Below are 10,879 nucleotides of genomic sequence, written 5' to 3'. Positions count from 1 at the left end.
CCTTGTGTGTACTTATCAGTTGTGTATTTTTCATGTAACAATTTGCAGGGAGTCAAAAATTATAAAAAAAAAAACAAAACAAACTTATACACCTTCTTTGTATGTGTGTATACTGGTCCAATAAATTTGATTTTGATTAATGTGAGTGGTTCGGGAATGTTAAGAAAGGTGTAAAACCTATATAGACATACTTTTAGCTACGCAAAAATTGTTATAATAAGATATAAATGTTTATTGATGTGATAACTAATATATAAAAAATTCTAAATTAAGAACCAAATTGTGCTCATTCTCTATTCAGCCTAATCAACATCAATGGGTAACAAAAATTATTCACTCAATTTTTTTTAAGATGGGAGTGATTATTTATTTTCATATTTGAGTAAAACTCCTTTGTTCACAATAACAGATTGTTAAACATTCTTAACTTGTTTATTTTTCAATATAAAAACTTAAAAATGAGCGGTGTGACATAATATGCCCATTGAAAGTTGTTAATCTATTTCTTCAAATTTGGAAATCACTTTAATTAGAAAAGATTGTACAATTGAAGCCAATGCCTTAAAGAAGAGTTTAACTCATTTTAATGGGCTTGCTCAGACAGTGTGTCTAATGTACGCCAAATAAGGCAATGACATGAAAATTCACAATAACACAAGCTTGCACAGAGCCTGGTACTGTACAGTATAATCTGTTTTCATTTAGCAATTTACAAATTGCAAGTGCCTATAGACAAATACTAAGCAACCATGGAGGTATAGAGCATCATTTATGTTTATTGTTTGTTAACTAGCTACAGTAAAAAAAGGAAAAAAGCAGAAGGATTTTTTAATTAATTACTGCCAGGTCTATACTTCTAAAAGAGAAAAAAAGTTAATTCCAAACTGTTCACAGTTGAAATATTAGTCTGATGTAAAGGATCAAAACATTTCCATCTTTGACATTATCTAAAGAATAATCAGAAAAATTCCCCTTCAACTCACTTAAATGCCAGGGTACAGCTTCAGAGATGATATGGAGAGGAGACTCCTTTATATTCTTACACCATATCTGGAAGGTTTTTATTCTTTTTTCACACTTTCTTGAACATATGCATTTCCTACGCAATCCATTAATTCTGTCTAGTTTTTCTGTTTTGGTTGACTCAGCAAGCCTCCTATGCCAGCTAATTAGGCAAAATTTGCTTAGAGGAAACATCTTTTCACAAAAAGCACTTAGACCCTCAGTGACCACTTGATTGAGTCCATCGAGTCTGTTCCTTGTTTGCCATCAGACTAGCTTGAATTTACTAGGGCATGGACACAAAAACATTTCAGATGGATAACACATTGAATCGGACTGTCGTCAACTCCAGTGTACCGTGTTAACGTTGCAAATTACTTGGTGGTGTGTCTCCGTTTTGAACAGCTTATTTAACTCTTCACACAGATACATGACTCTTTAAGGAGATACTATTTATTAAGATGTATGCACTGTAATATTTGTGAAGCCATTTCAGCAGATTCCTAGTGTTGTGGCATGGAGCTTTATTCTGCTGAAAAAGCCTGTCTTCAGACAGGTGCATAGCTGCCATTAAGGAATGTATTTGATCAATAGTGAGTTCCAGATAACATTATTGAATTCTGTCAGTGCTGTCCTGATATGTTCCACACCAGCTTATAGATAAATATATAGTACTTTATTTATTACAAGAGCAAAAGTTAAGTTTTTACAGAAGCTCATGTAATATAACAAGCACACACACACACAGAAATTGCTTAAAAAAATATAGCAAATATAGCAAACACAGTGAGGCATTATGAAGGCACCCCTTTCTCGGTTCTTGACAAACTTCTGCTACATGATTTCTTTGCTGAAAGTATATAATGATAGTGTGTCCAACTGTGAGGATGTGTAGCATTGTCCATAATGGCCATCAGTTTTGTCTTTATTATCTCCTATACTTCTAACTCCAGCAGGTCAAGAGTGTTTCCCATTACTGACCCTGCCTTTTTTATCAGTTTATTGATTCGGTGGACCTTTCTTGAAGTGATGTTACTGAGCCCCATCCACCGCAGCATAGAAATCTGTACTGGCTCTCTATCTATCTATCTATCTATCTATCTATCTATCTATCTATCTATCTATCTATCTATCTATCTATCTAGTTCTTAAACCCAGTTAGTCCAATTCAGGGCCACAAAGGATTGATGCCTACCTTGGCAGCATTGGGGACAAGGCAGGAAACATTGCTAGACAGGGTGAGAGTAAATCAAAGGGGTGCACTTAAATAAATACCCATTGGACCAGTTTAGAATTGCCAGTTAATCCAACATGCATGTCTTTGTGATGAGCGAACTCCACTCAGACAGCATTCAAACATTTATTGTTATTTACACATTCAATGTTATTAATGATTTGACTTCGTTAAGAAAATCAGCAATGTTCAATTTTTAATGAGTGGCGCAGGCATATTAGAAAACAGTGAAACAAAATGGAGAAAATGTCATATATATGTATTAGAAAAAAAATCTTTAGTGCAAATCAGTGGATTTTAAAATATATTTTATTTAAAAGTTAGAAACTTTTTTTAAATTCTAACTCTAGGCAATGACACATAAAAATGCATATGAGGAAACACTGTCTTCTGGCTTTTATTGATGTACTAGCAAAATACCTGCACTTCGCAGCGGAGAAGTAGTGTGTTAAAGAAGTAATGAAAAAGAAAAGGAAACATTTTCAAAATAACGTAACATGATTGTCAATGTAATTGTTTTGTCACTGTTATGAGTGTTGTATACACATATATATATATATACACACACACATATATATATACTGTATATATATATATATATATATATATATAGCAAAATACCCGCGCTTCGCAGAGGCGAAGTACTGCATTCAAATTTTTATTAAGAAGAAAATTAAACCTTTTTAAACTGAGGAAAAATATACCAATAATTATTTGTTAAGGATCTCTTTGTATACCACATTGTGAATTCAGCCCTCCGGATGTAATATGACCAAACTATGCGCTGAGCTTACTCTTGAGCATGCAACGTACAGTTGGCCATGTGAACAGTAATCTTGTTTTAAATCTCACAGCTTGGATTGCTGCTGTCATAATCGGTTTGAGTTTCATGGTTTGTTTCAATTACAACAGTATTTGCAGGACTTATGTTGAAGTGACATTCGGCATCTGTCAAGCATTGTAAGCACACAACCGGTTTCATCGATAACTTCACATCCAGCTTTTGAGAGTTTAAACATTCATAAACATGAAAGTGTGCACTACTGAAATCGTCACCTGTGAATCTAAGATGTTTAAGAGGCATTGGCGGTTGTCCAAAGGTGTAAAATATTTGGCCATTTTGGTACACTTGAAAGCGACAACCGAACAATTCAGCAGCAGCCATCAACTCACATGCAGATCCAAAGGTGAAGGGCTTAAGCATTTCACTCTTCTAGTGCTCCTGTGTAGTATAATTATCTCCTGTACCGTCATCAGTCCTCACCTTGAACCTGTCCCAGTCATTCAATACATAAGACAGAATGTTCCTCCGGATATCAAGAGTGAGCCTGATATGGCCGTGCAATATGTAACAAAGAGAATGGAAAAGGTAGGTGCCATCTCCGGGCATGGAAACCACTCGGTAAGTGACAGTTCTTTGATCGATGGTGATCACATCGATAGACATGTTAATGGGGGTATGGTTGGAATGATAAAGGAAATGGGTACCTGAACAATGTAAAGTAAACCTAAAATACCTAAACAATAACTATAATCGTAATAAATGAACAATAAAACAGCGGAGAAGCCGTGAATTAAATAAAAAGGCTGCAGTTATCAGCAGGGAGATGTGAATCCCGTGGCGAAGCAAGGAAGGGAATGTAGATACTGGAGTGACGGACAGCCTTATATAAGCAGGCAGCCAACAACGTGGGAGGCGTTGGGATGGGGGACCCAACGCCGCCTCACACGGTGACCGAGCTGCAGGCTATGGACGTATATATGTATGTAAGTAGGATTCAGTTAGCATTGGAAACCCACGTACCAAATTTCTTGAAGATGGGCCCATAAGTAACAAAGACCGTTGAAAAGTTCAATATGGCGGCCGACAGTGGCATCATACTACCGAAATAAGTACCAAATTTCAGCCTTCTACCTACACGGGAAGTTGGAGAATTAGTGACGTTGGAAATTTCAATATGGCGGCTGAAAGTGGCGTCACACCCCCGAAATAAGTACGTACATTGGTTTCGGTTAGCACAGGGAAGCCGTCTACCAAATTTCGTGAAGATGGAGCCATAAATAAGAAAGTTCAACATGGCGGACGTTGTCGACCGTTATCGACCGTTATGACCGTTACGTGTAGAAATTCGAAATGAAACCTGCTTAACTTTTGTAAGCTGTAAGGAATAAGCCTGCCAAATTTCAGCCTTCTACCTACACGGGAAGTTGGAGAATTAGTGATGAGTGAGTGAGTGAGTGAGTCAGTGAGGGCTTTGCCTTTTATTTGTATAGATTTCACAGAATCAAATGGGCTGAAGAATACAGACATTTGAAGTCAAGAAGAAAAAGAGTTATAGAAAAGCTGTCTCCTCTCCTAAAAGTTTTCAAATTCACTTCAAAGTGAAAGTGTTCAACTGAACCTCATGCCAGGCACCTGCAACTTTTCTGTATGTTTGTTTAATCCTTTGTTTAAATTTTATAAAAGTCTTTGGGGTAATCATTTCTAAGTGCAATCAGCTAAAGTCTCAGAGCCTAAAACATTGCGAATTAGACAATATTTTGAGTCTGAAATTAGTCTCTAAGCATTCTATGAATTAAAAGCTATTCCTTGCAAGATGTGTTTGTCTTTACTTGAACAGCATACAATATATTATTGTTTGAAGAAACATCCAATGATTTCACCCCTTCACTCATAAATTAATTTTCAAGCCACTTTTTCGCAGCCTCAGGCAGCAACAGAAACCCTGAATGGAAAAACTGGATAACTACTAACTTTTAAAATAAACTGTTCTTAACCTTAAATGTGTTTATGTAGTATTTTTATTTAATGTGACTTAAAAAAGTTATTTTTATATTTTATATTTCTTTCTTCACCATGTCAAAGACATGGAATTAGTGGGTGCTTCATGGAACCTGATGTGAAAGAAAATAGGGTAAAACACAATGCACAGCTAGCAACATCTGTAGAAGGGAGGAACCCTACCTAAAAATGATTGATGTCACTTTCAACCCTGTCTATTGTGATCTGTGCAGTGAAAAATGGTGAAAAGGTGTGATGCTTTTTAAAGACTCATAAACAAGGCCAGAGCCTTACCTAAGTTGCCCAGAAACAGGCTTCACCATAGGCAGCCTGACCCCAATCTCTTCTATCAGGCTTCAGTTTGTCCAGGCCTCAAAAATGGGTGACAAGGCTTTTAACATTCAAAGCATCTTAAATGTCCAATATATAATCAAAATACCTCACAAAAGAAAGGAAAACCATAAAAAAAAAATTTGCTTTGCAAAACAAGTCAGTTGAATTAAAAAAAAAACAAAAAAAGAAATTAACAAGTGGGATTCTTCAATGAGATAAATTAAACATAAGAATCATGTGCCAATTAATAAATTAGTTGATAATGCCGACCTCCAACTAAAAAAATCCAGAGAAAGGTCAAAAACAGAGTAAACAGATAGAAAATCCAGTAACTCACAAAAACACAGTAAACGGCACAAGCGAACTCACCACTCACTTCCTCTCATGTTCAAAATGAACCAATAGGAACTGTGGGAGACCCTCTGGAAAGATAAGTTCCTGACAGTAATCGGCATGACAGATTCATCTAAAACTCTAAAAATTTTTTTTTTTTTGCATGTTTCTACATTTCTATAATTTTTACAGTATTAATTTAAGTTGCTTGCTTAGGGTCAGAGTCATTCTTGTATAGGCAAGTTTATATTTTTTATTGCAATGAGTGTAGTTAAAACCACCCTATAGTACTTTATATGTACACTAAAATGCCACCTCACAAGCAATCCATGACATACACACTGTAAGGTTACAATCACTCTCCTAGACCACCTTGATGACTCATTTTTATCTCTCTATTATAATAAAAAGTCCTGGGATGAGACAAAACTTTTTAGCCTGGGACGAGACGTGACTTTTTCAGAGAGATACTTTCACATCCCGTGAGACGAGACTTTTTGCCAAGAAATTTAACCACAGCCGGGGCCAGAAATAAAAGACAAAGAGTAGATGACAAAGTAGAACGTTGTAAAGAATTCAAAATCACTGGTACGATACACATGCACAGCAAGTGAGAGATAATGAAAGTTCTAAAATTCGAAAGTCTCAAAAAAATGATAGTACAGATTGCATTAGTGCTAACAAATGGAAATTATTACTCTGTGAAATAACAGAACAGTGAAAAGAGATCGAATATATTATTTGAATTAAAACTTTACGTCTGAGACTTGTAGATCGTCTAATTTGTGTTGCCATCAGGGAAAAGTAGTGTTTCTTCTCAATGAAGAGTCCACAAAAATTAAAAGATTTGTTGTTTGGTGAAAGTCGACATACGTAAGTGGCAGAGACACGAACTGGCTGGCATGAAGCGCAGACCGGTTGTGTTACTGAGCAAAGCGAGCAGGGGTGCTAAGCCCCTTAGTTCTTTTATATAGTCTTTGCTTTAACTCATACTTTACTTATAAGCATTGCAAATTTCACTGGAGGAAGAGTTCAGTTTAGTCCATTAGAGGTGAATATCTGGATAAAGACAGAGGAACCTATCAGTATCCCACCACCTCTTGTATTATTTTGCATTCCTTATAGATAGATAGATAGATAGATAGATAGATAGATAGATAGATAGATAGATAGATAGATGAGGGTAAACTTACCCGCTTGATCACCAGCATAAAATATAATACATGCATGAACATAGTGTAAAAACAACATCCACATAAATACATAAGTGAAAGACTCATAAATAAACACAATATACCAAGTGCACACTTACTTTATATTGTTCCCCAAATAAATATTGCACTTTTACTGTGTTATAAGTTTGGCATCCTAGCCATGAACAGTGCATTGTAACAAGATTTTGTTCAGACTGAGTCCTTGTCCCCACATTGGCAACTTGACTACAGACATAGCACAGGTGGAGAATATCCAGCTATGCTGAAGAAAACCTTCTACAGCATGGACAGGTGACATTTCTATCACACTTATGTATATCATATGCTATTCAACATCTTCAGTGAAAGGCACCCCTTCTTATGACTCCATGTTTATTAGCATTAACTTTTCCCATGGTGTCAACGGTTGCTCATTCTGAGACTGAATACCAGCCTTCACACCTATTCCCCCACTGAGAATCAGACGCATGACAACTTAATTGACTAAGCTGAAAAAATACTTTTGAAAGCATTAAGACTAACCTTTCTGTCACTGGGCCTTTTAAAGCCCATTGAAGCATTCATTGTGTGATTGTGGGCTATACAAGAAATATATTACTTTTATTTTTTCAGTTTAATTCTGTCACTTATCTCCTGCCCTTAGAGAAAGCAAGCTACATAAACCATTACTGATCTACTGTTGCATATACTACTGTAAAGTCAATGAAACATTCCAATTGTCTGAATTGGGTTCACCCACTTTTCACCCTGCTGCAGACATACTGGCATAAGAACCATAAGACCCAGGAAAAAACCGAGAACTACTTTTAGGGAAACAAGCACCCTGGCAGTTGAAATCAAATAGTTCACCCCTCCTCATAAAAATTTCATAACTTTCCACTTTCAAGAAGCATCTCATTATTGTAGAACATTACAACCCTCATGTGAAAATGTCCAAACTGTGCTGCTTCCACAAATTTATCTGAGGTGTCCGCTTACTGATACCATTCAACATCTTTCATTTCAGTGTACACAGTTTTAGTTCCTAAAATATATCTCCTAATGTTATGTACTAGTTATGGTATTTTTGTGAATGTACAGTTTTCCCATGGCTTGGTTAGACCAGAACATCATTGATTCATAATTAGATATTAGAACTTTTATCTTAAGAAATGAATATATTGCAAGTGTGGATTCCGCATAAAAAAACAAAAACTTGGCCTTGGCTTTGTTATTTTGTGCCCTGAACCAGCCCACAGTCACAACACAACATTTTGCCGTGTCCTTTAGAAGAAACACTTTGAGTTCTAATCCCAGATCAACTATTTAGCATCTATGTGTTTCTGTACTCAGCTGCTAATTTATTCATTTACATTTACATTAAATTTACATTTATTTGCTTGACAGGCACTTTTATCTAGAGCAACTTATAAAAGAGGTAAACATAATCAAGTTACATTAGGCTAGGGCCTGTTTGTTCAGCAAGTGTATAGTAGGACAGGTAACAAAAGTTGATTGCCACAAGTGAAAAGATGAAATACAGTAACTAATACATAGGTTAGAATCAATAAATCAATTAAACTTAATCTAACAACAAATTAACCAACAATATAAAATGTCACAGAGCAAAGTTTTTTTCCAATCAGACAGAACAGATGGATCTTCAGTTGCTTCTTAAATACATTGAGGGAGTCAGCAGTATGGATGGAAGTGGGCAGCTCGTTCCACCAACAAGGATCTATGCAGGAAGAGTCTGAATTGTGACTCGATACCACGCAGATACCATGCAGAGGTGGCATCACCAGGCACTCTTCACTGGAAGACCTGAGTGGGTGAGGAAGAGTATAGGTCTTCACCAGTGTCTTCATATTCTGAGGTGCTAACCCCTTGACTACCCTTGACTATCCCTGCATCAGGGATATGAACTTCATGTGTGTTGCTACAGGGAGCCAATGTGCGACCTGAAGAGAGGAGTGACATGTGCCCATCTCAGCTGGTTAAATACAAGATGGGCCACTGCATTCTGGACCATCTACAGCAGCTTCATAGAACATGCATGTACTCCTGCCAGAAGCGAGTTGCAGTAGTCCAAAAGAGACAAGATCAAAGCCTGGAGCGGAAGTGGTGCTGCATACTCTGTCTGAGAATGGTTTCCCATGAATAAAAACTCTGTTGCAGTTTTAGGTTTGTGTCCGAGCCCCTGTCTGTCCTACATTCTACTATATACAAAGTATATATATATATATATATATATATATATATATATATATATATATATACAGTGGTGTGAAAAACTATTTGCCCCTTCCTGATTTCTTATTCTTTTGCATGTTTGTCACACAAAATGTTTCTGATCATCAAACACATTTAACCATTAGTCAAATATAACACAAGTAAACACAAAATGCAGTTTTTAAATGATGTTTTTATTATTTAAGAAGAACAAAAAATCCAAACCTACATGGCCCTGTGTGAAAAAGTAATTGCCCCCATTGTTAAAAAAAAATCACCTAACTGTGGTGTATCACACCTGAGTTCAATTTCCGTAGCCACCCCCAGGCCTGATTACTGCCACACCTGTTTCAATCAAGAAATCACTTAAATAGGAGCTGCCTGACACAGAGAAGTAGACCAAAAGCACCTCAAAAGCTAGACATCATGCCAAGATCCAAAGAAATTCAGGAACAAATGAGAACAGAATTAATTGAGATCTATCAGTCTGGTAAAGGTTATAAAGCCATTTCTAAAGCTTTGGGACTCCAGCGAACCACAGTGAGAGCCATTATCCACAAATGGCAAAAACATGGAACAGTGGTGAACCTTCCCAGGAGTGGCTGGCCGACCAAAATGACGCCAAGAGCGCAGAGACGACTCATCCGAGAGGTCACAAAAGACCCCAGGACAACGTCCAAAGAACTGCAGGCCTCACTTGCCTCAATTAGGGTCAGTGTTCACGACTCCACCATAAGAAAGAGACCAGGCAAAAACGGCCTGCATGGCAGATTTCCAAGACGCAAACCACTGTTAAGCAAAAAGAACATTAGGGCTCGTCTCAATTTTGCTAAGAAACATCTCAATGATTGCCAAGACTTTTGGGAAAATACCTTGTGGACTGATGAGACAAAAGTTGAACTTTTTGGAAGGCAAATGTCCCGTTACATCTGGCATAAAAGGAACACAGCATTTCAGAAAAGAACATCATACCAACAGTAAAATATGGTGGTGGTAGTGTGATGGTCTGGGGTTGTTTTGCTGCTTCAGGACCTGGAAGGCTTGCTGTGATAGATGGAACCATGAATTCTACTGTCTACCAAAAAATCCTGAAGGAGAATGTCCGGCCATCTGTTTGTCAACTCAAGCTGAAGCGATCTTGGGTGCTGCAACAGGACAATGACCCAAAACACACCAGCAAATCCACCTCTGAATGGCTGAAGAAAAACAAAATGAAGACTTTGGAGTGGCCTAGTCAAAGTCCTGACCTGAATCCAATTGAGATGCTATGGCATGACCTTAAAAAGGCGGTTCATGCTAGAAAACCCTCAAATAAAGCTGAATTACAACAATTCTGCAAAGATGAGTGGGCCAAAATTCCTCCAGAGCGCTGTAAAAGACTCATTGCAAGTTATCGCAAACGCTTGATTGCAGTTATTGCTGCTAAGGGTGGCCCAACCAGTTATTAGGTTCAGGGGGCAATTACTTTTTCACACAGGGCCATGTAGGTTTGGATTTTGTTTCTCCCTAAATAATAAAAACCATCATTTAAAAACTGCATTTTGTGTTTACTTGTGTTATATTTGACTAATGGTTAAATGAGTTTGATGATCAGAAAACATTTTGTGTGACAAACATGCAAAAGAATAAGAAATCAGGAAGGGGGCAAATAGTTTTTCACACCACTGTATATAAATATATTTAGTGAGTGTCAAAGTGGATGGACAGGTGATCATAATGGAATGACAACATGGATGGAGGCACCTTGCAATCCTCATCCACTTTGGGATA

This window comes from Polypterus senegalus, chromosome 17 (assembly GCF_016835505.1).
Source record: "Polypterus senegalus isolate Bchr_013 chromosome 17, ASM1683550v1, whole genome shotgun sequence".
NCBI lineage: Eukaryota > Metazoa > Chordata > Cladistia > Polypteriformes > Polypteridae > Polypterus > Polypterus senegalus.
Note: the sequence above shows the minus strand (reverse complement) of the source record.